Genomic DNA, 25,344 nt, shown 5'->3' on the forward strand with positions numbered 1-25,344 from the left:
TTTTCAAGTTCTTTTCATCACCCATAAAATGTTAAAAGAAGAAGAAGACAATAACATCAGTGTGAGTTCCTCAAACCACGAGGCATTGATGCCCTGTGGGTGTCTTTTCCTCCTAATTTGATCATGTAACTCAAACGATATCTCTTCTATTCAACTAATACAGCTCCATTGATTCATTATGATTTCCCGATCCTACTGACGTCTCAAAAGAAATAATTCCATTTTTTTACTCTGCCCCAGATGTTCCCTTCATTCATGGCTCATTAAACATCTCTGGCTATGTCTAACAAATTGTAAACACCCCCCCCCCCCCCCCCCCATCCGCTCACTTGACTCCACTTTAACATCTATTATCATCTGATCTCCTATTAAGAATACCCGCCCCACTAGGGATGAGCTAAAATAGACTAGTTATTATGCTGTACATTCAGTTCAAGATCTTTAATTCCCCAGAAGAGTACATCTCCCATGTTGCTGCACTCATGTGTATGTGTGTTGGGTTTTTCATTACATCATGACCTTCTTTCAAGGCCTCATTAGCCTCCTCCTTATCTCATTAACCAATTGCACGGAACTGGTAGTCACCTGTATTGTTCTGACATTTTTTTGGGGCTGATTCCATTCAGGTTATGCATTTTTCAGGGTCATTTTAACTTTCAGGAAATGAATTTGGTCACCGCGGTGACCATCTGTCTTGAGCCGAGTATGACTGTGTCTATGGATCTGCATGGACTTACCGAGTTAAAAGCAGGAGCTGGCAGTTGTGACGTTTGACCACAAGCTGAGTCATCCATCCCGTGCAGCTGTTTAGTGGAGGTTAGTCGGCTGTGGTGACAACAAACACACATACAGAAAGATATTTAGACTACCAGGAAGAGAGCTTTTCCTTTTTTCCCCAGAAAAAAAATCCCAAAACAATACAACAGTTTTATGTTTCCTTTAAATGCCAAAATTACTAGTTGGGGCATTTCTGGATGTTTTGGCGCCTGAGGACACAAGATCATGGGAGGGGGTTGTATATGCTTTTAGATTAATTTAGTCCTATTTAGCCAGTGGTCATGCTGAGGCGGTGTATTGCCCAGAGGGGAATGGTGTTTTTGAGGTGGGGAGGAGGTCGGCTGTGATTTTTTTTTTTTTTTGCTTTCTAAAGGGACACAGAGGAAACACTGGTAGCACTTAAGTAAAGCCAAATAAACAATTTGGTTCCAAATGACTCACAGGTGGGAGCAGGCAGGACCGCCATCTGCGGCCGGCCTCTTGTTGGCACCCCTGCCGTTGCGGCGGTGGCACGTTCTGTGGCAACATGACTATTATGTAATCATTTCAGCTGCCTGTTCGGCTCAAAACAAACCGCGGAGGGTGGATATTGACTTTATAGCCACGGAGCTTTGAAAGCTCTTTTTATGAACGCTACTGTACTTAAGTACATAACATTCCTAGTTTAGAAGTCCTCGAGGTACTGGTGCATGTTGTATATTTGTCATTGTTTACTTGAGAGTTTAAAACTCTGGTGCTTGATGGAAATCCTGACATAAGTGCACATGTTTGTGTGTACATGCATTTTAAATAAAGAAAACGGTTGTGTTAAATGTATATTTGTGCTTTTCATAAAAATTTCAAATAAACCCAATAAAGAAAAAGTGCTGGCAAATAATTTGCATTAACAAATATGTAACAAATGTCAACATTAACATCCGCAAAAAGAATTTGCACCAAATTAAAAGATCAATTCCTGACAAAAACCTTTCCTGCACTATGAATCCAAATAAATGCATCCATTTGCATGAAACGCCAGTTAGGAATAAAACAATACTTTTCAATATATTAAGCAGAATAGTGTTTTAAACTATCACAAAGTACAAATACAAGGCTTCCTTTCAATGATGCTCGCTGCAGTCAAAGCCTTAACTTGATTAGTTGGATAAACATCAGCTCAAAAGCATTTACGGGGTATGGTATAACGGTGACCTCACTGATAATGCCTGCACACATGTATACACACACATTGATGCACACACACTTAGCAAGCACTAAAGCTAAGCTAAGCATGGGCAGCTGCCAAGGCCAATCAAAGGCCTCTGTACATCCCTGGAGCAGCTGTCTTGCCCAATCATAGCAGCACGTGTGTCATCCGCCTTTCAGTTGGAAATCAAGTTCAGAAAGGCTCTGTGTTGGACCTTAACAGCCTGACTCTTGTTGCTGTGTTCTTTAGTAAAAGAACAGGACAGATTCAGTAAATGTGGAAGCGCCATTTCGAACAAGGTTGAAAGGGAATTTACAACCAAAAATTTTCAATTAAAACGGTAAAAGGGTGCTATTATGCAAAAATAATGTTCAATAGTGGATTTTTGTGGACCCAAAGTATAGATTTCTTTATCATTCTTGGGCAAAGGATCAAGAATTGGTCTATGCCAGCCTTTCTTTATTTAAAGCTTTAAAATTTAGGGTTTCTTTCCATAACTACATGGCACCAAATTCCTGGAAAATTGGTAAACAGCAGTTCAGTGAATCTAACCCAATGGCTACCCCATTTGTGCACAGTATTTTTGGCGCCATGGTCTTAAATCTAGGCATTTTTGTTGGACTATATCCCAATATTTCCCTTTACATACAGTTTCACATTTATAGATTTACCTTGGCCTGCAGCTTAAAATTTTCTAGATGTTTTTTACCCCCTGAAGTTTCTGCCTCATTTTAATCAACACAAAGTCTGACTATCTTCCAAATATTATAAATTGGGCGATAATCAAATCAAATCCTGCAAAAAAATCCTTAAAAAACTCTATTAATGCCATCAAGAGATGCAGACAGCCTTAAGGTAACCTTTTCCCAGGTCAGTTCCCGTGCCCAGGGGCATTAAAGGTCATAATGGGGCTTGGATGATGAGAGGGGAAAATCTTAGTAAATGGTTGTTTCCCTCCTTCAACATACACACAAGTCAGTGTAGATGATGGAGGGCCAGCCAACTGAGGTGTGAGTGTTCTCCAGAGGAGGCTGCCTCAGAGAAAAGCCCAGTGTGCTTCACAAAGTGTGTCTGTGGTGAGGTCAGCTGGTGACAGCTGAACGCTCCCAATCGGTACACCTCCGCCAGCCGCTGCTTCGCATACTTACTGAAAAGGCTGATTCATGCATTCATCCTGGCAGCAAAGTGATTCACAGCTTGAATACGCACACACAAACCACACACACACACACACACACACACACACACACATACAAAGTTGGACCCCAAGCGGAGGCCAAGAAGACTTAACACAATCACCTTTTCTTCTTTGTTGGAAGGCAGGAAAAACAGCGCAGCGACATGGCGTCTTCTCTGCCATGTGGAAAGACTCATGGGAGATTATCGGCGTGTAGCTCGCGTAGGGGTTGAACAAGGGCCCAGCTGTTAAACAGGAAGTCACCTCCGGCAGGCCCAGCGCCTCCAGCAGTCCTTGGCTGGGTCCGGACGGCAGTCAGAGGAAAGTCAAAGCAGACTCTGATGTAACAAAGTCTGCAAAGTCAAGAAAGCGTAGTGTGTGTGCTTTTGACTGTTTGTTTAGATGAGGGATGCCAAAATACAAGTCACGTTTAAAGATTGATTACACAAAAGGGCAGACCTTTCCCAAGGCTCCAACATCAGTTACCTGAGATTTCAATCAGGGAATCTTAAAAAGAGCTAGAATTTCATCATCCTAGATTTTACTCATTCACTGTCATTCAAAGTGATTGACATCAAATACACTTGCACTGATATGGCTTCCATTGAGTGGTCTTGTTTTACTGCCACTGACAGTAAAGGATGTCCAATCCAATCACTGCCAACCATCCCAGTCAAAATGGCTTGGGCGTCTATCACCCTCGATTGGTCGCCTACCAGTTAAGTTCCGCCTTAATTAAACTAGACCTATATATTACATTTAGATAAATGTGCTGTGATTATTTTAAGGAAAACACAGGGTATCTTAGGTATTTTTTAACCTTTACTTATTAATCAGCCCTGTTGAATGGCAGTGATATCAGTATTCTAAAAATCCATCTGCATTCAGGTTGGTACAACTGCATTCAAGATATTCAATATATATATTTTCAGTCCCATGAAGTAAAAGTGAGCAGCCACGTGACATCTTTGGCACTGTTTTAGGTAGTTTCCATTGCACACTTGGTTTATGGGTAAGAATATTACTACAGCTACATTTACCAGCCAGCGTCCTTGATTTGATTTGATTTGACTTTAACTTTTTAACTGCAGCTGCATATACTCGCACAGCTAAATAGATCAGAGAGAGTCGATGACGTTTGCAAATGGGATTGCACTTTGATGCAGCTTCCCATGTCACGCCTACACCAACCACAGCAAGAGGAAAAACAGGGTGAGAGAGAGGTCTGCAGAATGAATGAAAGAAAGAACAGAATATGGAAGAACCAGCATGCATAGCATTCTCTCCAGCAGGAAAAGCCGCCATTAGAATTGCAGATGCTCCCGATAGGAGCGTGAATGGGCCTCATGCATACGGGGCTTGAATCCCAGCATTGTCCCAAGGAGAGCGATGCAGTTTACTGTACCGCTTGGGTGTGGGAGTGCAGACGAGATCCGCAGCGTTCGGAATTCACTGTGGATACGCGTGGGATTCAAGGCTTTCCTCTTATCACAGCCAAATGTCAAAGTGAGGATGTAGCCACGCGGAAACAGAATAAAGCATAGCGGGAATACTTTTCAGCCTGTGTCAGCGGCATACTTCACATTCAGCTGGAGCAGCCATGAGGCACTCTACTCTGAGACCTTCAGCTGATTCAACTTATTTCAAAGCAAAATTCCACTTAATTGCTTCATGTTTGTGAGAAAATGCTAGTTCACAGATTATTCAAGATGCCACCAGGGATTTAACATAAACGTTTTTTTTTTTTTTTTAACATGGTATAATCATTTGAAACATAATCAATGAGAAATGCCGGGAAGCTATAGTACTACTATTGCCAGTTTGGCCATGAAACCACAGTTCAAACTGAGATTCCAACGCAGATCCTCATACAGCGAGTCAGATGTGTTAACCACATGATGACTGGTAATAAGATTTAGTCATGACAAGGATTATAGCCAAACCATGCCTTGTTTGATGAATCATACTCATTCTTGCAAGTGAGCTGTAAGAAGTTGGGGACTGCTGAAATTATATTTTCCAAATGTTAATTAAATTTATGGAACAATTCCAAAACAAAAGATAAGCATGAATGGAGGCCTAAGCCAATGTTTGATCCTTAAAACGTTGACTCAAACTTTTTAACCACTGCTCTGGCTACCTAGCACTCTTTTAATAGTTTGTCAACAAATGTCAGTCAATCATTACCAGAAGCAAAACAAATAATTCTTCCAAAAAAACATGATAAAGTACTCTTACTGAGACTGCCCAGTTACTTGTTGACAGCTCAGGTCACCTTTGTAGTTAAGAACCATCCCAAGTTAGCCACCATAGTTCACCTTCAACCATGATCAAATACAGCCTAACAATATAAGCCGTGGCCTGACCACAACCTCCACGCCCACACGGCCCTTATCAAGCTACAGCGCACGTTACACGCGCTGCGTTTGAAGTGGAGTGAGTGTCATCGTCGCCTCCAGCCTCTGTAACAGATGACCCTGCGACCGTGTCCTTCGGAGGCAGGGCCAGTCGATACATACGAGGGCGCCTGATCCTGCATCATCAAAAGATCGTGGATCTTTTGTGTGTTCAAGAGCAGACTGGTGATGTGCGTTCTTGTGTGCAGAACCGTGAACTTCTACCTACAGCTGTTGTATGTACATATTGGGAATCAATGCAATGGGGTGGCGTAGTTGGCGATTAGCATTTAACATGTCCATTGATTGGTTTGTGTTGCGTATTCCCTAATGAACACTCACTCTAAAGGGTTAAACATATGGCAAGGAGAAAGCACATTTGAAATATAGGAACATGCATGCATTATAAAGTGCATACACTAAAACTATGACACAGCATGGGGAGTAAAATCAATATAGCTGTATATTGTGGCTATTCCACTTCACTGTCCATTTGATTTTAGTCCACATAATACATAAAGATACTTACATTTGTAAAGAACAAAAAGAGTCTTCAGTATGGTCCGTTTTTTTGGAATGTGTAGCAAGAGAAATCTGCAAAAAATAAAAGGAAAATATGAAAATATTAACAGAATTTTAAGGCAAAACTTCTTGGCCTTGAGGCATATTTTCAAACCACGAGATCACTGAGCTTTCAATGTGTGGCACAAAGAATCTAGATGAAAAGCCAAAGTCAAATACAATGAATGCATTTTTTTCCAATCTTGTTTTCAATCTCTATGTATGTATAATTCTGTATTATTGGCTACAATTCAAGTCATGAGAAATCTCTAATTGTGGCAGTTGTGTGGAATTTGTGGCTTGAGTTCGTTCTTCTGTGCAATTAGAGATTTTATTATGACAAGGTCTTAAAAGACACAGAGCTTTTTTATCTGATTCCTCAGCCCAGCAGCTCTTGAAATAGAAACATTTAGGGAGAGTATAAATGAGACACTGTCATGACTGTCTAAGGATCTGCGTTTTTTTCTTCCCCGCTTTGTTTTGTCTCCTACATAATGCAAAAGCCTCAAGTATATATAGCACTGTGTCTACAAAAGGCTGACTTTTGTTGTCTTGCAATCCATCACACGATAAGCGACTTAGCAAGATGTGATCATTCAAGTCTCGTATTTTTCTAACTGTGAACAAGAGCAGACCACAATGCAAAAACGCTAAAAATGTCATCTCCACCTTTAAGGATGGCTGCTTCTCTGCTATTATTCACATCCTTTTACCTCAACTATGCAAGCCTAAAAAGTCAGGCTGTATGGCTGTGAGCAAAGACCCACAATATGTACTTTTCATATTCGCAAAGCATGCAGGAAGATTCGCTTTTTGCGTTTCACAGCAATCCGTCAGGGTGCAGCGAGCCACAGGCGGCACGCTGACGCGCTCAAACAGGGGTGCCATTCTCTTCCAATGTTTCTCGATCTTCATGACTCATAAAAAAACTGGCGCAGCTTAAAACAAGCGCAGAGGCTCGGCGCTTCCTTGCGGCCGAGGTTGAGGGGATAATAAGAGAGTTGGGTCGAATCGGGGGGCCGGCCTTTCTATTCCTAACCTTCATTTAGACAGCGCTATTATCAGCCTTGTGTTTAAGGCAGATTACATGCTACAATTAAATAGAGGTATCAGCAAGCTTCTTCTTAGGTTTAGGGGAGGTTTGCAAAAAAGGGCCCTGTTGGCATTGTGGAATTATTGAGTCATACTGTGGACAAAACTGAAATAGCTTAGGGGTCGATCAGGTCACAAATCGACCAGTGAGGAAGATGGAACTAAAGCTTGAATAATTAATGGTCCGTCCACTTTTTATTCTGGTTGAAAACGGTAAGCAAATAGCCTGAACGGGTTTGGGTGACTGGAAAAGTAAACATTCCTCTAAAAACTTTGACATTACCACCTGTGGACAGTTTAGATTTGTAACTAGATTTTTTTCTAGTATTTTCTATGTCAGGGGTGGGCAAACTTTTCGTCCCGGGGGCCACATTGACTTTAAAAATTTGACAGATGAGCCGGGTCAGCACAAGATATGATACATATAAAAAAGTGCATCCGTTAACAGTACATATGCAACATAAACAGAAAAAAGGACTTAAGTATTGACATACCCATCACTCATCATTCAAGTAAAAAGTATAAAGTACAAAGTCAAGTAAAAAGGAATGTATTAGGAAATATTAAAATTGATTGATGTTAATTGACATTTTAGTCATTTCTACGTTATTCACCGTGTCAGATTCCTATGTAAATTATGAGCGCCGTCTGAGAGTTGTTATCAATTGACGAAGCAGTAAATATGCTGTTCACCTAATTATACTTAACCTTCTTGGAAATATGCACTTTGGGTGCTATAAATCAGATGATAGTTTAATCAACTTTAAGCGTCAAGTTATTATGTGCTAATGGCATTTGTAAAGAAACTGATCCGGCAGGGAACTCTCAAATATCCTGTTTTTACTTTCATGTCTGTGCACACACACACACTTCTAATTTTAGTTCCAATTCACACCTTCTCCAAACCAGTTCCTGTGTCACACGACAGACGACGGCAAGCGCCAACTCGCCATCGTTGGAAAATGAATGTCGTGAATAAATGAAGACGCAAACAGTCAACTGAATGCATAATTGTGAAAGGCCTTCTGTGTACTACATGCCTCTAAAACGCGCGTATGTGTATGTGTGTGTGTGTCCTACTGACAAGAGGCCAATAGGGAAATCAGTGGAGATGCTTTAAATGCCTTAATGCAGTCAAATTGTTTTCAGATTGACCATTGATGGACAGTTTCCTTTCAAGCATTTAACTACCTCCACACGCACACACATACACGATCACAACAAGCGGCGGTCAGTTGCTCCGAGTCTGGACATCGTTACAACGCTCTTTAGCCGACCTCTGATCTCTGACCCGTGATCCTGACTTGCTGCTGCGTCGTGAGGCACCACGGTGGCCAGGATGGAGGACTAATCTGTGGCAGGAAGTCATGGACCGGAAAAGGAGAGACCTGAGAGGAGGCTGATTGATATAAACCTAAATAAACCAATATAGATCAAAGGCCTAGATAAGCGCCTGCATTGCAGAGGCCTTCAGAAATCTCGCCATTTCTGCGCCTAGATGAGGTGTGAGCGATATCTGAAAAAAAGCAGCCGCCGGGATCCCACTCACGCGTGATTGGTCGCAGGAGGGCAACACATGAGTAGATGTGAAATGAGATGCACTGCGGATGGGGTGTGAGACGTGAATGCTAGGCGTTAAGGAAGGGAGGCGGGAGGGAGGGAGGGAGGTGAAGTGAGGTTATGTGAGTTGCGAGGGGGGTACGTGAGGGGAGGATGAGACAAAGAAAAAAGAGATGTGAGGGAAATGGAGGAGGGGGCGGCGTGAGAAGTGGGGCCATGTAAGGAGAAATGAGGGGGAAAGAAGCAAGTGGTGTGAAGGAAGATCTCAAGAGATGGGATGAGAAAGGGAGAGAAGAAGAAGAGGAAGTGGGATGTAAACAGTGAGGAGTTTTGCCAGCGACATGTCCTGAATAAAAGCAAATATTTAAGATTTAATAACAAGGAAATATTGGTGGCACGGTGATAGAGTAGTGGGGTTCTGAGATCATGTGAGGAAATGATATGTTCTTCTCAACCCTTGTGAGGATGAGTAGAAGAGAAAATGAATGAATAATAAGAAAAAGCAGTAGACACATTGGATTATTGGAGAGATCCAGTTCACCACTGAGGCTAATGAGTACAAGCGATTTAGAAAATGGATGGATGGAAAGTGCCAACAAGACTGAGATAGAGTGCACCGACAGCACATTTAATGAAGGGCATGGCACGGGGGACGATAAGGGGAGAAAAGTTGAGTGCAAGCAAGGCAAGCTAGAGAGAGTAAAGTAGAAAGATAAGAAGAAGAGAGGTGAAGTGAGGCAAATGAAGTTAAGACGAAGAGAGGAAGAGCTGGGGAGAGAAAGGTTAAGTGCCGTTTAGGGATGCACAGATGCCAAGATTGGTATCAGGTCTGGTGATGTTTGTTGGGAATCATCCCTGTATAAAAGACACCGATACTACACACAACATGTGACAACCTTAACATTCAATGTCACCAACTGTTGGCGTGTTTTCATCACAATTAAGATACAATGGCTTGGAGTCGATTAGTAGTCAAACAAAGTAGTCAGTCGGGGATAAGAGGATTGAGAGATGAGTAAGAGAGAGTGTGAAAAAAACAGGGGTAAAAGGCGATTTAAGGCAAGAAAGGATGAGCAGCAAAAGGGGTAAAGATGAGAGGAAGCGGGAAACTGCTGGGGATGCAAGAATGTGCACCATAATGGAGGAAGAGAAGAAAAAAGAGATGCAGCAAGACAAGGATAAGTGGTGATTTAAAAATGGGCTTTGAATTGATTCCAACTATAAAAGCGCTCATGCTGGAGATAGCAGGAAGCTTTATGAGTTGATAGTCAGATAGTTGGTGTTGGTCTTTTAAGTCCTGGTGTTGGGATCAATTCAATGTTCAAAATGGGAATATGGACGAGTGGCAATAGTCATTCAAAGGCATAAGTGAGGATGTGGCGTTGGGAAGTGACACTTTGGTCAGGGAAAAGAGGAAAAGAGAGGAAAAGAAGGTGGCTGGAGGATATATGAGGTGAGGAGTAGAGAGGTGTTGACAAGTGAGGAAAGGAGAAAAGAGGATGATGTTGAAAGCGGATATAAAGCGTCAAGCGTCAGGGAGGAAAGACAGAGTATTGGGGGAAATGGAGGGAGGATATGATACAGGTTTGAGGGGGGAATTATGGCAACTTGGGGGTAATTCAGGTGAGTAAAGAAGAGGAGAGGGGAAGGAAGAAAAGTTAAGGAGGCACAGAAATGAGCCAGAGCTATGAGGAGTAAGGGGGGAGGACTTGTAGATAAGAATAAGAGTGGAGCAGATAAGGGCTAGGGGGCAATAAATATGAGTTGTACTTAACGAAAGAGTCAAAGGGAAACAAGATGAGACAATGTGAATGGAATATGATGGACAAAGAGGAACATTCATCCAAACACAGATGTCAACAGAGTAACACTTTTTCATCTCAATCAGTCGTCGGATTTCCACAACACAAGCTTTCATCTGCAAATGCAATTCGAATGTGACTGTGTAAATCACTAATCTAGGTATGATTTGCATGCAGGCCTCTCAGTGAAATCCATATGAGGGCAGCGGAAGGTGACCGACTTGATTTAGCCGTCCTTATGTGCACTCGAGGGAGCCGTGTACGGTGTGCGAGCATGTGTATGATGTACGACCGATTCCGCCACATTGTTTACGGCTGAGAATAGCGCAAAATCCGGCTTTTATCTAGACTCAGACCACTTCTATGCAGGATTTACATGCTATTCCCACTGAATGATAAGGCAATGAAAAAAAAGGAAAATATTATCATTTTAAAATGAACTTTAACTCCTAAATACATCCATTTCCCACTATTATGACAAATTTGACTTCATAAAAATAGTTGTAGTGCTCACAATATTACGACACAATTGCAAAACATACTGCAAGACAATAACTCTATGCAATAAATATGTTTTAACATTTTTGTTTTCAATGTACCACATTCTGCAGCTCATGGATAGTTATTCAGTGAGCTTACTAAAGTTATCTTTTTTATTTATACTATTAAACATTTGTGGTTGAGAGCAGAAGGTTTTATGTACTACTACAAAGAAAATAGTTAAATTTTATCCCAATGTTTATGCATCAAATGTCTCATTTGTTATGTCTACCTATTATCCACTGAAAAACTTGCATGAATTTTTAAGAGCACTTAGATATTTCCCCAAGTTATTTTACACAGACGGACACGCACACACATGCATACAGCACAACATCTGTGCAAGATGGAGTGGTCTTGTAAAATAAAAAAGGATGAGGACTTAAAGACATTCCAGTATTTTATGGCTCAGTGAAAGAGAGCGACGGCTGGGGGTAATGAGGAGGCCAGCAGCTCAAGTGTCAGTTACAACGGCCCCCCAACCACCACGTGATCTAAATCACAGCCTTCCAACAGGCCAAACAAACAAACAAGAGCACAAACAATGCCGTAGTAATTGACATTCCTGGTGTGCTGGATGGAATGTAACGCCTTTATTGGGTTGAGCCCGTTTTAATGAAGAAAATAGAAAGTGAGAAACACAAAGTAGTGTCAAAATGTACACAGGTACATGTATTTCTGACCATGGACTTGACTTGTTTACATAGTGTAAGTCGGTAAATATTAATAATGCAACAGCATTGCAATGTACATACAAATCTAGTGAAAATGTAGTAGAAAATGTACTGATGCATGATTTTAGAGTCTGTAAATGTACATAGGTGTATTTGATGACAGAATAGGAATATGCAGATTGATTTTTTTTACAAGGCAGATATAAGTCGCTGTGAGGTGATGGGAAAAATGTAAAAAAAAATGAGTGACAGACACACGGATTTACTGACAGACAGGATGACAGCGCTCAGCCCTGCTACATTCCTCTTAAGTTGAGTCACGGTATGCTTCTGATCACCGCCGCGCCACTTTCTCAGCAGATTTGCAGTGAGTGGGTAATCTTGAGTGTCACACACCCTCTACAATCCCAGGCCAAGCTATCCAAACAGCACCGGCAAGCAGGGGGAGGAAATTGAATTTCCCCACCCCCCTTCTTCTTCTTCTCAAATACAGGCCCTTCCAAATCCCCATCAACAGGAGCTTAGAGAGCCTGCGCTCCATCAAGTTTCATCTGCCACGGTGGTCCGACCAATCAGGTTCTGTCACAAACGTGCAGTACTGGCATGCACGAGTCCCCACCACCCAAAAAAGACCCCATCCACACTTAACCCAATGGGCCAAATACACAAACAGATAAATGCGTACAATCAAACAAGTCCTCGAACTCGTCCCGATCCCTCCTCTGACGTGTCCACAATTTGCATCAACAATCAACAATCCAAGGCATTGTGGAGCCTGTGATCCTGTGACCTTTGAACCCAGGAGTTAACCTCAGAGAAGCTCGCGCTGAGAGGTGAAGCAGACAGCTCATTGAAATGCACTGAGGTTCCCATGAGAATGTACCAAAGAGAAGATCAGGAAATCGAAGATGCTTAAAGGTGGCTTCTCGATAAGATTGCGTTTATTTTAAAAATAAGTCTCACATAAAGCGGACTCTTTTAGTATAAGGAGAACATTGGCTTTCAAACAGGCCTTCCATGTCTTCTTAAGCACTATAGTAGTTAATACCCAACGTAACTTAAGAAAATTCACCCCAAAACTCCTGGTGCCAGCGGGAGCCCCTCCTTCAATTCTATGTTGACAGTCTAACACACAACAGCTGCTTCCAGCAGCACCAGAGCAGCACCCCAGCTGGAACACCTCTCTACGGGCTTCCAAGGCCATGACCTCAAACAAGCCAAGGGTTTTTCGCATCTAAGAGCCCGACCGGAATACGCCTTTCAATAAATGGTTATGGGGTCATTTCATACCAGACAACCAGAACACAAAAGCACATTTCGAAATGCCAAGTTTGCTAATGTTAGGGGGGGTTACAATGCAAAGATCAGATTCAAGTTATCTGGATAAATGAACTCTATCATGTTTGATTGAATGACTGAACAATCTGAGTGGTCATCTGGTTGCGACTACCAGAAAATTGCCCCATCATCTAAAATGGCCACCCCAATCGAATGGTCAGGCTTTGATAAACATTCAAGTAATAGCGATGTGAATCAAAGAGTGACCTGTTATATGATACTTTGCCCTGATAATCATCGTATCTGTCATTATATATGTAGTATGTTAATTCATAGAGACAAAAAAACTGAATTAAAAATAGAATCTTTGCATAATAGAATGATTTGCATAAGCAGTGATTGATAACTTGTTATTCCACAAATGCACTGCAGCTTACTGTAAATTTTCACCTGTTGTTTACCCTACTACATTTGCATGTTACATTGCCTGCAGGAAATATGAAGTATTTGTTTGGGGGAATACATATTGAACTATAAAATATATTTGAAATTAGTACACCAACATTAAATCCAAAATTGAAATTTTACCATTGCTAGTGTAAGGCAGAAATGTATATATAAGATTACCTTAGGAAATGCATGGAATCTTAATTTTTCATGCTGGATTTTTTTTTAATTCCCTACACTTGTACATCCTTGTTTTACCAGCAAACCCAGTGATTTTCACTTCACACTTACCAGTAGCACATCCAGCATCACACCTTAGTGCACATATGGACAATAAATACAGAACAGGCTGTCCTAAAGAAAACAGAAGCTGGACACCCCCCCTGTTTTTCTTCTTCTTTTTTTGGAATCATGTGATATGTAGTCATATGTATGGAACACAGACACACTAACTCTAAGTGTTCTATATACCCTGTAAACAATGTATCCTTTAGATAAAGATCTGATCGCTTTGCACTTGTGTGTGCTGAGTGTGTGCATGTGTGTGATGCTCGCTATAATCACCAGCATTCATGCAGCACCAGGCTTGCGGCGTTTCTACAGCTGTCGCTTCTGCACTTGCTGACCTCCACCAAAAGTTCCTCAGGCCATCAGTTTATAGCAGCCGCTCCAACTAGTGACTTTAAGAGCACAGAAAACGACCTCAGGAAAACTAGAAAGATCCTCCTGGTAAAAAAAAGACAAAGATATATATCCATTATCACAAGAGACATATTTCTACCTGCCTGATAAGTGTCCAATCAAATTGGGAGGATGTCATCCTTTCATTATTTGATGCTAGTTTGAACTCTGCTTTGGAATTCCTATTATATTCTGATCTAATAAATTGAAAATACCAAAAATGTTGACAATTTTGTGGGAGGGAGAATTTGATTATACCTATTAACATCATTTTTTTTATCTTAGAAGTTTATTGAATTGTTTGTGCATAAACATTATATCAATCATATCATTTTTTATGGGATTTGCTCAAGTTGAATAGGCAGTATATATCACTGTATATAAAATGTTGAGAATACAAACGGTTCTTGTCCTCTTTTGGGTTTCGGGTGACTGTGGGCAAAAGGCATGTTATGTCCTGGCCAGCTGCCACATATATACAAACAACCATTAACACTCAGATCCACATTTCGAGGACTTAAAAGTATCAAGCATACATGTTTGTGGAAAGCTGAGATGCAATTCCAAACCTCAGAAAGCCACAGTACTCCTATACCCAAGTTACTACTACTATAAACACTAATACAAATACAAATTACATATTCACATGTATTGTTATATTTGTGTGTATATATTATAAACGTGCACAAAGCTTGTAGTAGCACACTAGCGCTTGTAGGGAAAAATAAAGGAGTTTCAATGCCTATTATAGTAAAAAGAATATGAAAAAATAGATCTGTATATCTTTAAAATGGCATTTAAAAATGTTTACACCTGGAATTTGTGCATTGGTTCTGTGAGGTAAATTTCAAGATTCATGGCTACCAAAAATTATGTTTTTCTTCCCATTTAAGTCAAGCAGTAAATTATTTTTGTAAAAAGAGACAAAATTCCATTAACTTCCATTGATGGCTAGAGCTGTCAAACTTTTTAAGTGGGAAAACAGATAGTTTTCATAGTAGCTAAGAAAAGGCATGTGACATAAAACTATTCAATACAAATGTTGCCTATAATAATACTTTGACCTACAACTAAAGTTTTTATACAGACATAACGTAGAATAACCACATCCTCCGCATGGCCATCATTCCTTTGGTCATGGCAATATTCCACCACTTCCGGGGGGGATTAAAAAAGAAAGACCTCTGTGAATCTTCAACCATCACATGGATCATATGAGTTTGACTCCCCCCCCCCCCCCCCCCCCCCCCCACACACACACACACACACACTCTTCCGGAACAAATCCACCACAGAAACTATGATATCTATGTAAAAAGGCATTTGTATCCTCCAGTGTAAAATCTACAAACACTTAAGACTTAAGTGTTTAGTCAAAGATGATGGAAAGTGGGAAATTTGCCGAGAATAAATTGAGTCAATCTTTCCTTGCTACAGGAAAGTCTTTAAGTAGAAAAGCACCTCAGGAAAAGGCCATCAACATGGACACAGATGCTCTTCTGTTCCTCTCACCCTCCAAAGTGTCACAGGACCATACAACCGTGCAGACACACTTATGTTTTGTCAATGCATGACGGATGTCCACTTCACAAATATGAGGATACAAGCGTGGGGATTCCCAAACTCCCAGAGGCCTTTGGTGACTTTTTCCTGGACCTCGGTTGCGTAAACACAACAGCCAGTACTTCCTGGTTCGGGGGTGGCGGCGGGCGGGGGTAAGTGATGCTTTATCTCAATCCTAAAACAAAACACGGATCACGGCGGAGGAGGAGAATAGTGGAAAAGCAAAGAAGGGCGGTAAAGGAAGAGCCCTTTCTCTCTCAGCTGCGCCTACACTTCCCGTGTAGGGAGGAAGTCACTGGTCGGACGGGCAGTGATCTCATCCGTGGGTTACGTGGTGCATCCGTCCTCGTGAGCTGCAGAATTACTTTGAACAGGCAGCCAAAGCAGAGGAAAACCGTGGGGTAACCCGAACACACACACACACACACATTTGCCCTGATTATCACAGTGGAACACACACACACGCACCCACACAGCCGGTCCGACAGGAAACAGCGCAGCATGGAACAAACAAGCAGTTCCTGTGTGTGCTGGGGGCCCAACCTAAATCCAATGTCCTGCCCAATGCATCATTATAGCCATCATTCCTTGGACATTACTGCTCATTTGCTAAAATTCACAAGGCCTTTATTTATACTTGGAAATCCCCCTTATTTCCCAAGTCGCTTACCGTCACCCGCCCTCATCGGCGACAATCCGTTCACCGATGACCCGCACGACTCTCAAATCGGACATCCGTTTTCCCCTTAACAGTTAGCCACTAATTGAAACGCATTAGGCTTAAATGGCTTCCCATTTCCCCCCCTTTTTTCACTCTACATGTTGACAGATGAGCGAATATTTTAGCTTTCCTCCCTAATTATCTGTCGGAATACCACGGCGGCAAGCCAATGGGGCTCCAGGGGCAGTTGGTTTACTGTATACCATTACACTGTCAGAGGTGGCAGGAACAGAACAATCATTATGTTCCCAGTTCACAGACCGGTCAATATTGGACTCTATATGTCCTAAACACTGGACATTGAGGAATGAGATGCCTTAATTGAAGTACACAGCTCTCAATGTTGGTGAATTATAATCCCGAGAAGGACACTGCAGAAGGGAATAACACCATAACCAAAAACAGTCAAGACAATGTTTGTGGAAATTGAATTAATCTACTAAATTCCATGGTCAGACAGTTTCAATAAGTGGTAACTGTATGCCATTCATACTTGATACTCACAAATTCAGTAGCATGTAAAGAATGGCGACCACTAGGGGAATCAAAAACAATATGTTGAGGAAATACACTGAGTCACTTCTCAAATAAATGACAGTGTTTGCCTTGCATCTCTTGGTTTAGTTTCGGACCATCTCACTCGCATTGTATGTGCATGTTTGAACCAGGAAGCAGTCTTCTTATCTGAAAACTAGCACAAGGCAGGACAGAGCAGCCTGTGGAAGCTCAACTCTGGGTAAACTTTGCCTTAACTTTGAAGCTGGCCATGCGAGTGCTTGTCCTCAGGCACTCAGCGCCGGTGGCTCTCCGAAAGCGGAGGGGGTCAATGGGACAGGTAAACAGGAAGTGCCAGCGATTTGATTGACAAGTTGTTTAGACACAAAGAGATGGATGGTCAAAGAACACTGAGTCACTGACACTGCAGGGCAGAGGTGACTAAATGAGTCCAAAAATGGCTTAAATACAAGAGAAAATAGCACCACAACAGAGTCACATAAATGAAGACAAAATCCTGACTATTTCTACATATGATGACTGGGATTCTATAGGACTGAGCAATTTTAAGGGAGTTTTTTTTCCCTCAGGAGAAGTACTTATTTGTGATATAGCTTTGGCTTCTTTTCTAGGCCAGCTGAGGAGGAAATGGCTCTCTTGTTCCCACCATTAACAATCAAATATACTACATTTGGACACACCCCTGAATGCATTCACAGCGCATCATTGTCTCTTCTGGTATCGTTCAGCTGACTGTCGGCTAAGGGAGGGATATGACCTGGACTTGTCATTAGCCAATCACAAGACAGTATGACTAAAACACAGAACATCTCCTTGTGCTCTTTTGACCAAAATGACAGTCTCCTAACATTTTGTAACTCAAAACATTACTACATATAACATTGATCTTGGCACTCAATAGAATAATGTATATCTAAAGAATAAACTTGACTTTACAGTTATCTTTTTCAATACTGCTTATCCTAAGAATCAAGGGGAGCTTCTATGAGAAAAACACTAAATCCAAAACACATCAAAAACACATCAGAGTTCAACCAGTATTCCCATGTAAGGATGCTGAGGCTACTTATCCATCAGCAGCAGCCTGGGTGGCGAAACTCTCCATTGCAGGTCTTAGGCTGAAGCCTGTTTTGAGCTAATCACGTTGATTATTGCGATTACAGACCATTCCCCCCATGGTAGTGTCACGCTGCAACTGAGTGACCTGGATCTGACAGGAAGTCTCAGTCGCCATAGGCAATCACTCTTCCTGTTCAGCTCTATCCTCAACCCACAACGCTCACCCTCCCCACTTCTTTACTTCAACTGACACACAACTGGCCCTCTGAGGCTTGACTATTGAACTAGTGACCAAAGGAGTTACTAGTAACACTTTTATTCTCCTTCCCTGACTTCAAGTCCTCCTTTTTATTTGAGGCTGCGTTCCTATTGCTACCGTATGGCCAGCAGGCGTGCAGATGTTTCAGTCCTTGGCCCCTTTGGCCCACATCTTTATCAGATCACAACGCAGTTTAAGAATCTACATTTTGAGCACGGAGCAGATAACAAGTCCTTTGATTTGCCCCCGTTATCCCGGCAGTCTTAAATTTAGCACTGTGATTACTGAGTGTGATTGTGGGCCTCATGCAACTCACGGGACACACACAGCGAGGATGTGAGCCTCACAGGCAGTAAACAGGAATGTGATGTGCAACGACGTCACGCTTTATGACCACCATAACTCGGCTTTTCTTCTATAAATAGGACTGGACCAATCACATTAGTGTTTAACTATCATGTGTGCAATGGTGTACGTTTTATGTAGGGACCTGAAACATCCCATTTTCACATGTATTCATTATCATAGTGCACATTTTCATTAGCTGATCCCTGATGACTTCAGCAAAAGGCCTGAACTGTTTGCCATTCATTCACAGAAGATAAAAAAATATATATGGATCAATATACTGTGTCAATTTTGCCCCAAAATAGAAATGATCCTAGTCTCAGTCACCCGATTTTGAGGGTCTCCCAAAAGTATTGCAATTCTACAGACACCATCACTGTGTATGTTCATAAGAGATTTAAAGTAATTGAAAAGTAAGCAAATAAGGAATAAGAATAAAACCCTTGTATAGTTTGCCTCTGCTCTATTAAAACAAGAAAACATCCCTTCCCTACTAATAATAATATTTAGCCAGTTAAGCTTTTTCCACATATAAGGATATCTTGGGTTTCCTATTTGTTTTTCTCAGCTTTAAAATATATGCATCTTAAATAGTAATATCACAAAAACCTATGCGTTTGACTAAAAATCATTATTTTAGTTCAATTCCAAAATGAATAGTGAGTTTAGGTCCCCATTCATCAATCAGATCCTTTAAAGCAAAATGACATATCTATAATCAATCCTCAGCTCTGAACATTATTATGCTAGGTAGTCACTTGATGCGGCAAAATGTAGACAACTGCTTCCGTTCATTAGTCATTTGTCAAAACTAATAGTGCAAAGTAGCGTGTAGCAGCCAGTTGCTAAAAAAAATGAAATATGGATAGATTTGATACGCTGTATTGGGATCACATTACTTCTATATGTCTCACACTGGGAAGCCATGATGACGATATCAAGGGGCCCGTGACTAATGGGGGCACTTAAAAATAATACATTGGAAACTTAACAGACAACATATATTTCTCCTATGACTGCACGCATTACTTATTCTACACAATTATCACATATGGGAAAATAGTGATGTTCTGCATTTTGTATCATAAGTCTTATGTCTAAGAACATGATAAGCTCTAGATAGTCGACTTGTGTATTTCACGGATTTTAGTGACCTTAACTGGACATAATAAATAAAATAAAAACTGAAAGAAGCACGTGTTTTCTTCTTTCCGAGCAGCTACTTAATCAAACACCACATGCTTACACAGACATTCTAGGGTGAAAGGAAAGAGGGTAAACGGAAGGGGTGGGAGTTGTACAGAGGCAAAATCCCCTCAAGGAAACATTGGCATGGCATCACACTTGTGGAATGTCAGATGCGGCTTAATTGATTAGAGAACCACATGATAGATTTTTAAGAGGAAAGGCAGGAGGAAGTGGATGTTTTTTTGCTGGGGTGGCTTGACCTTGTGGACGCTTGAAGGGTCAAATGGCTGTAGGCTACTGAAATGTATTCACAAAGAGCAGAGGAACAACTGACAGCTAAGCATGATCAATGATGACGAGACACTGTCGTCTGTTGGGACGAGAGGGGAACATTTTGTCCCAGAGGTTGTTACAATCTATAGTAAAAATCCATTTATGGTAGAATATATTATGTGTTAACCCACAGTGAGTCAGAAAACTACTTTAATATGATGATATTACTATTTAAACCCTGTAATAACTCAATGCATGACTTCATTATCATAATAATACTTTATTTTGTATTATTGCAACTTTAACTTCCTGCATGTAAAGACAAATTGCGGAATACTATAAGTGAATCCATTACCTAACTGAATCCACGTGAATGAGAAAACATATTAGATAGTCTGCTTCCTTGTCGTCGAAGAAATATCAGCTGTGCCACTTTCACTGCATTCCACAAAGTAAGGTGTGGCCTACTCTTTTCAAATTGCATGTCATTAAATGACAACAAACCAAACTAACTAGGTTTTCAAGTTATAAGACATCATTAGGTCTTGCGAGTTAACTGAGCTTCAGACAGACATGTACTCAATAGTACACCATCTTTCTTCACCTTTAAAGCCTCTCACTTTATGGCTACCTTTTCACTGCGGGTGATCTTATAGCAGACTACAGAACTGGTTTTCTGACAGGTAAAGTCTGTCTTATGCTCACACACACATACATGAGTGCACAACCAAGGCATGAACAGATGGAAAAAGCAGCAAGCAGCGTCTGGCACATCACCTTGTCGGGGGTCAAACTGCACTTTTCGCCTGACCCGTCCTTTGTGGCAGCCATCAAAGTCACTAAATACATGCTCACATAGTAGCAGGGCTTGGCATCTCTCCTCATCTTGGACTCAACCTAACTTCATTTTTTATGGCACTTTCGCAACAGCCGTGCGAACACAAAACTGCTTTCACAGAACACATGACATAATGTGAAACAAATTGAATGACAACAACGACACTAATACAACCAACAAAGTACTTCTTGTTTATGAAGCAGTTCATAAAACGAAATGTTTTGATGTCTCCTCTCAGTAGATCAAAGTCAAGGATTTTCAAAGCAAACAACTTTTAAGTAATACACATAGACTAGTTACATAAAGAAAAATGAATATATAATTACAAGTTGATAAGAAAGACGACCACTTCAGGTCTAATGGAACCCTTTTCAACCCAGTCATAAAAGGCCCAATCAATCTGTCTATTTTAGTACACAGTACACATTGATTACAACCTAATACTATTATTACCTGTCATTTATTCACAGAGAAATTGCTACTTATTTTGTCTTATGAACATTATGGAGGAGAGTTGGGAAAATAAACTAAAGAATAATGCCTGGCTATCACATCACTACTCCTCCGACTCTCAACATCAAAGATGGAGGGGTGGCCATGCCCCTCCTTAATGAGTGAAAGGATTCCTCCAGCAGCCATTTACATCTCATTAGGCTATAACTACTTTTTAAATGCATGGTATTTACACACGCATAAAGACAGGGGCTGGATTACGACTAAGTACATGCCTATACAGAAAATATGCTGTAAACACAATTTTAACAAGATTTAAATTCCAATTGGAGCAACCATGATGTTGCTTTTCTTCAGTATAGATTTTATAGGGCTTGGAAATGACATTTTATTCAATGTAATGGCATTTTGGTGTTCTAGCACTGATGTTTTTGAAGGAATTACAATAATGAAGGACATTTGAGATATGTCAGAAAGTGTAGATAGTATCTGTAAATGCACCAAGGCACAGGAGGAAAGAATCACTCGTCACAAAAACAAATGGCTCTTTTCCCCACTGGGGGTTAAACGCCGTTAGGACAGCCATTTTCACTGACCGCTGACTTCCTGTACTGGTCTGGCTTGAGCAAATCACCAGCGATATCATCACAACAGCAGCAACAACAGCACCAGTTCCAGTCAACACAAACATTTGACTTAAAATTTACGGCTTTGGTTTCCTCCTTCTCACCTCTGGAGTAAATAACGTTGCCGCCAAGCAACCTTTTTCGCCCCCTCTACTCTCACACTCTCAACCCGGTACTCGTAAGTCAAACTAATCTGACTGGAACGAAGGGACAAGACGACGCATGTTCTAGGGAAACCTAACGTTCTTTTTCCCCACGTCCTCAAAAGTGTGCAAATGATGTCAGGTGTGATATATCGACCCGGCTGGCCGGGAACCCAACCCTGGAGGTGGAATGCATTGAGCCGCGTAAATACATGCACACACAAACACACATTCGGAAGACCTCCCCCGCCAGAGGTGTTGAAATGCTTGTGAGTCTTGAAATGCCAGTTGAGACGTTGAAGTCCCTTTTCACACACACACACACACACAAATGCAAGCACATACACACACATATCCAGCAACTAGAGAAGAAAGCTGACGAATGGAAGTGTTGAAACATATTAACCATCTCCTTTTGTGAGCAGACAAACATTTAGTCTGGCTAATGACCCCTGAGGTTCAAAACAAATGCAAAAGATAAAGGTAGATAGAGAAAGGAGAGAGGACATCCGCTAAAAAAAAAAAAAAAAGTCCACTGACCTACAGGAGGTTTTGTAAGGTTCACTGCTACCAAGAACTTACTTGGTCCTTATTTGATAAGATTAATAAGGATAACAGTATGAATTTAAAGTACTGCTTTCCAATTAAACACTATGTTTTACAATTTCCAATGAACACTTAAATTGGAAATTGTGGTATTCAGGATTAAGCCAAGGTTGAGTTGTCAGAATTCAAAAGAAATTCCCTAGAATCAAACCAATTTGTAATATAGTCCACTTTTTAAATATAGCATCATAAGTAATTATTTTGACAGGCTGAAGGCGTGTCAATTTGAGGCTCATATTGTTGTTGGGGGTGTATACACTATCATTTTTTTAATATATAGATTATCTGTAGATGGATCACAATGAAATTTGGTGGGTATCTTCTACAGCTGGATCTTTAAAGACATTTTTGTATGAGGGTTGATTATTTAATTGTTATTACCTGTATCTTAGGAGTCCAGGGCCAATGAACAGCATGCATTCTTCATCACAGTCAGCCTTTCAGCCTGTAGAAACACATTAATACTTGTTTAAAAAACATTGGGTGTCAATTAACAGTGAAAACCAGTTAAGTTCCTACTAAATTCAAAAGAAAATAGACTTTGACATATTTAGATTTAAAAAAAAAACTTGGACGTATTGAATGTTGGTGATGGAGTGATAAAACTCCCATTTTTGTTTACCTCAATCTTGCCATATCTATTCATCATAACAAACAAGTTATTTTACGTAATAACGTCTTTCTTCACCTTTCTCCCCTTAGACCCGCATCAATAACCCCCCCACCCCCAGTTTGGTTTTCACACCCATTATCACGATTGTGCCTTATCTGCATTTTTTTAATCAACAAGCTGCACAAACTCCTCAGGCTATGACAAATGTTCAAGTAAATTATGCCCCCAAACAAGTTTGAAACTGCAACACCTACAGTATAAATCAAGGAAACTAGATCTTTCAAATGGTCTAATTTCTTCAACTCATCCATAAGCCAATGCATAAATACAACTGGAAAGTCAATTTACAAAATTAAACACCATCGGACATCATCGTGTTCCCGGAAACACGTGTTAGATCTCCACATGGATTATTTAAGCATGTCTTTGCATATTAGAGCGCATTTAACAGCCTGTGACTGTGCTGTCTCTTTGAGTGACCCCCACATCAACATGAGTCAAAATGAGTTTCCTTCATGTGATTCATGAGCCTACCAACTTGGCAAAGTCCCCACTTTCTACAAACAGCAACAACAGGTCAGTAAAGCTGTCAAAGTAAAGGTGGATTTACACGCCACTTTAAACAATTGGACTAAAATATTTTCTCCCAGGCTGACCTTTAGGGAAAATAAGTATTGCACATGTCAGATGGGCCATTGACGACAACAAACCCAGTGAATCCCGTTGCCCTTTTTGTGAATTCATCAATGATATTGATTTCCAGTTGATCGTCAGGCTTTCTAATGACGTTCACCTTCAGGGCCACATTTGATCGATAACTAGTAATGTGATCTGTGAAACAGCGACGGACGATTACTAAGAATTTCACGCTTGAATGGGGATCACTAAGGTCAGGGATTGATCAATTTAATGAATAAATAAACAGTACACCCAAATAAAGACATATTACAGTATAAATTATGCATGGAAACCAGTGTGTGAATGTTGTAAGAAAAGGAAAAAACTATTAGGTAGTCCATCTGTGTCATTGTGTTGGTAAACCAGCCAAAAAGATTTATTATTAAATTAACATTAGGGCAACAAAATCTACTATGCTGTAAGGGTCTTTAACAAAAAAATGGCTGTGTTAGGACCTACCGTATGCATGCATGTACATCTATGTGTATGTATATATGTGCTTATATATATATATTTCAGCAACATGCTTATTTATTTATAAATGATGTACTTATTTATTAACTTACTTAATAACTATCTATTTATGTCTAAAATGCCTTTCCTATTTCTGCATCCTCACCCTCTTGCTACTGTGACAACAAAATTTCCAAAAAACGGGATGAATAAAGTTACCCAATCCAATATAATAGATGTACTGCTATACTGGATTGCCCCCAAGTTCTGTGATTGGTTATATGTTCTACACCTGAGTCCTATGTTTTCCTCTTCCAAGTACTTTGAAATTCGGGATGCAAAGTGTCCAGATGTCTTGTTTGCTAAACAACAGAGACAAAAAAAAGCTTTGCTGCAGTTTTCCCAGCCATCCCTAATCAAGTAACCCATCCTTACGAATGCAAATGAAACATTGCTGGAAGTCATCACAAAGGGAAGAGGCAGAAACAAGAGAATGTTGGCCTGATTTACTTTGCTTTGACATGTTAATTGATTGATTCTCTATTCACGGGAGGTTTCCGCCCTTGCGAGTAGCAAAATACCAAAATGAGTACAGGTAAAGGTCCTGGCTGATTGGGCTATGTTGTTGTGAGTATTTATGTATATGACTATGTCTTTGGATTTCCACTCTGGAAGCAGTTTACATACTAATGTTCGCATTTTCACCCCCCAGTTGTTTTTACCCCCGTTACCTTTGTCATTTAAATTTTAGTGTAGTTTTAGGAGTTGATAGTTTCCCAAAGGTTTGTTCAAATAGCCAACTGTACATTTTTCAATGCATTCCACTTCAAAGTTTG

The 25,344-nt window shown here is 40.7% G+C and overlaps 1 protein-coding gene across 2 annotated transcripts in view; it reads right to left on the bottom strand.

Moving 5' to 3' along the window:
- Positions 1–21,116, bottom strand: part of eva1aa (eva-1 homolog A, regulator of programmed cell death a) — an 82,441-nt gene extending 61,325 nt beyond the window's left edge. The window contains exons 1-5 of one of the 2 annotated variants that reach the window (XM_077711567.1): positions 20,876–21,116; positions 14,055–14,216; positions 6,066–6,130; positions 3,263–3,493; positions 738–825 (exon numbers count right to left, since the gene is read on the bottom strand). The gene's annotated coding sequence lies outside the window, so the exon portion shown is untranslated. Of the gene's footprint in view, positions 1–737; positions 826–3,262; positions 3,494–6,065; positions 6,131–14,054; positions 14,217–15,632; positions 16,194–20,875 lie in introns of those variants that run through there. The other variant, XM_077711569.1, reaches the window with a different exon arrangement.
- Between the last annotated feature and the right edge of the window lie 4,228 nt (positions 21,117–25,344).

The sequence above is a fragment of the Stigmatopora nigra genome, unplaced genomic scaffold (assembly GCF_051989575.1).
Source record: "Stigmatopora nigra isolate UIUO_SnigA unplaced genomic scaffold, RoL_Snig_1.1 HiC_scaffold_26, whole genome shotgun sequence".
Taxonomy (NCBI): Eukaryota; Metazoa; Chordata; class Actinopteri; order Syngnathiformes; family Syngnathidae; genus Stigmatopora; species Stigmatopora nigra.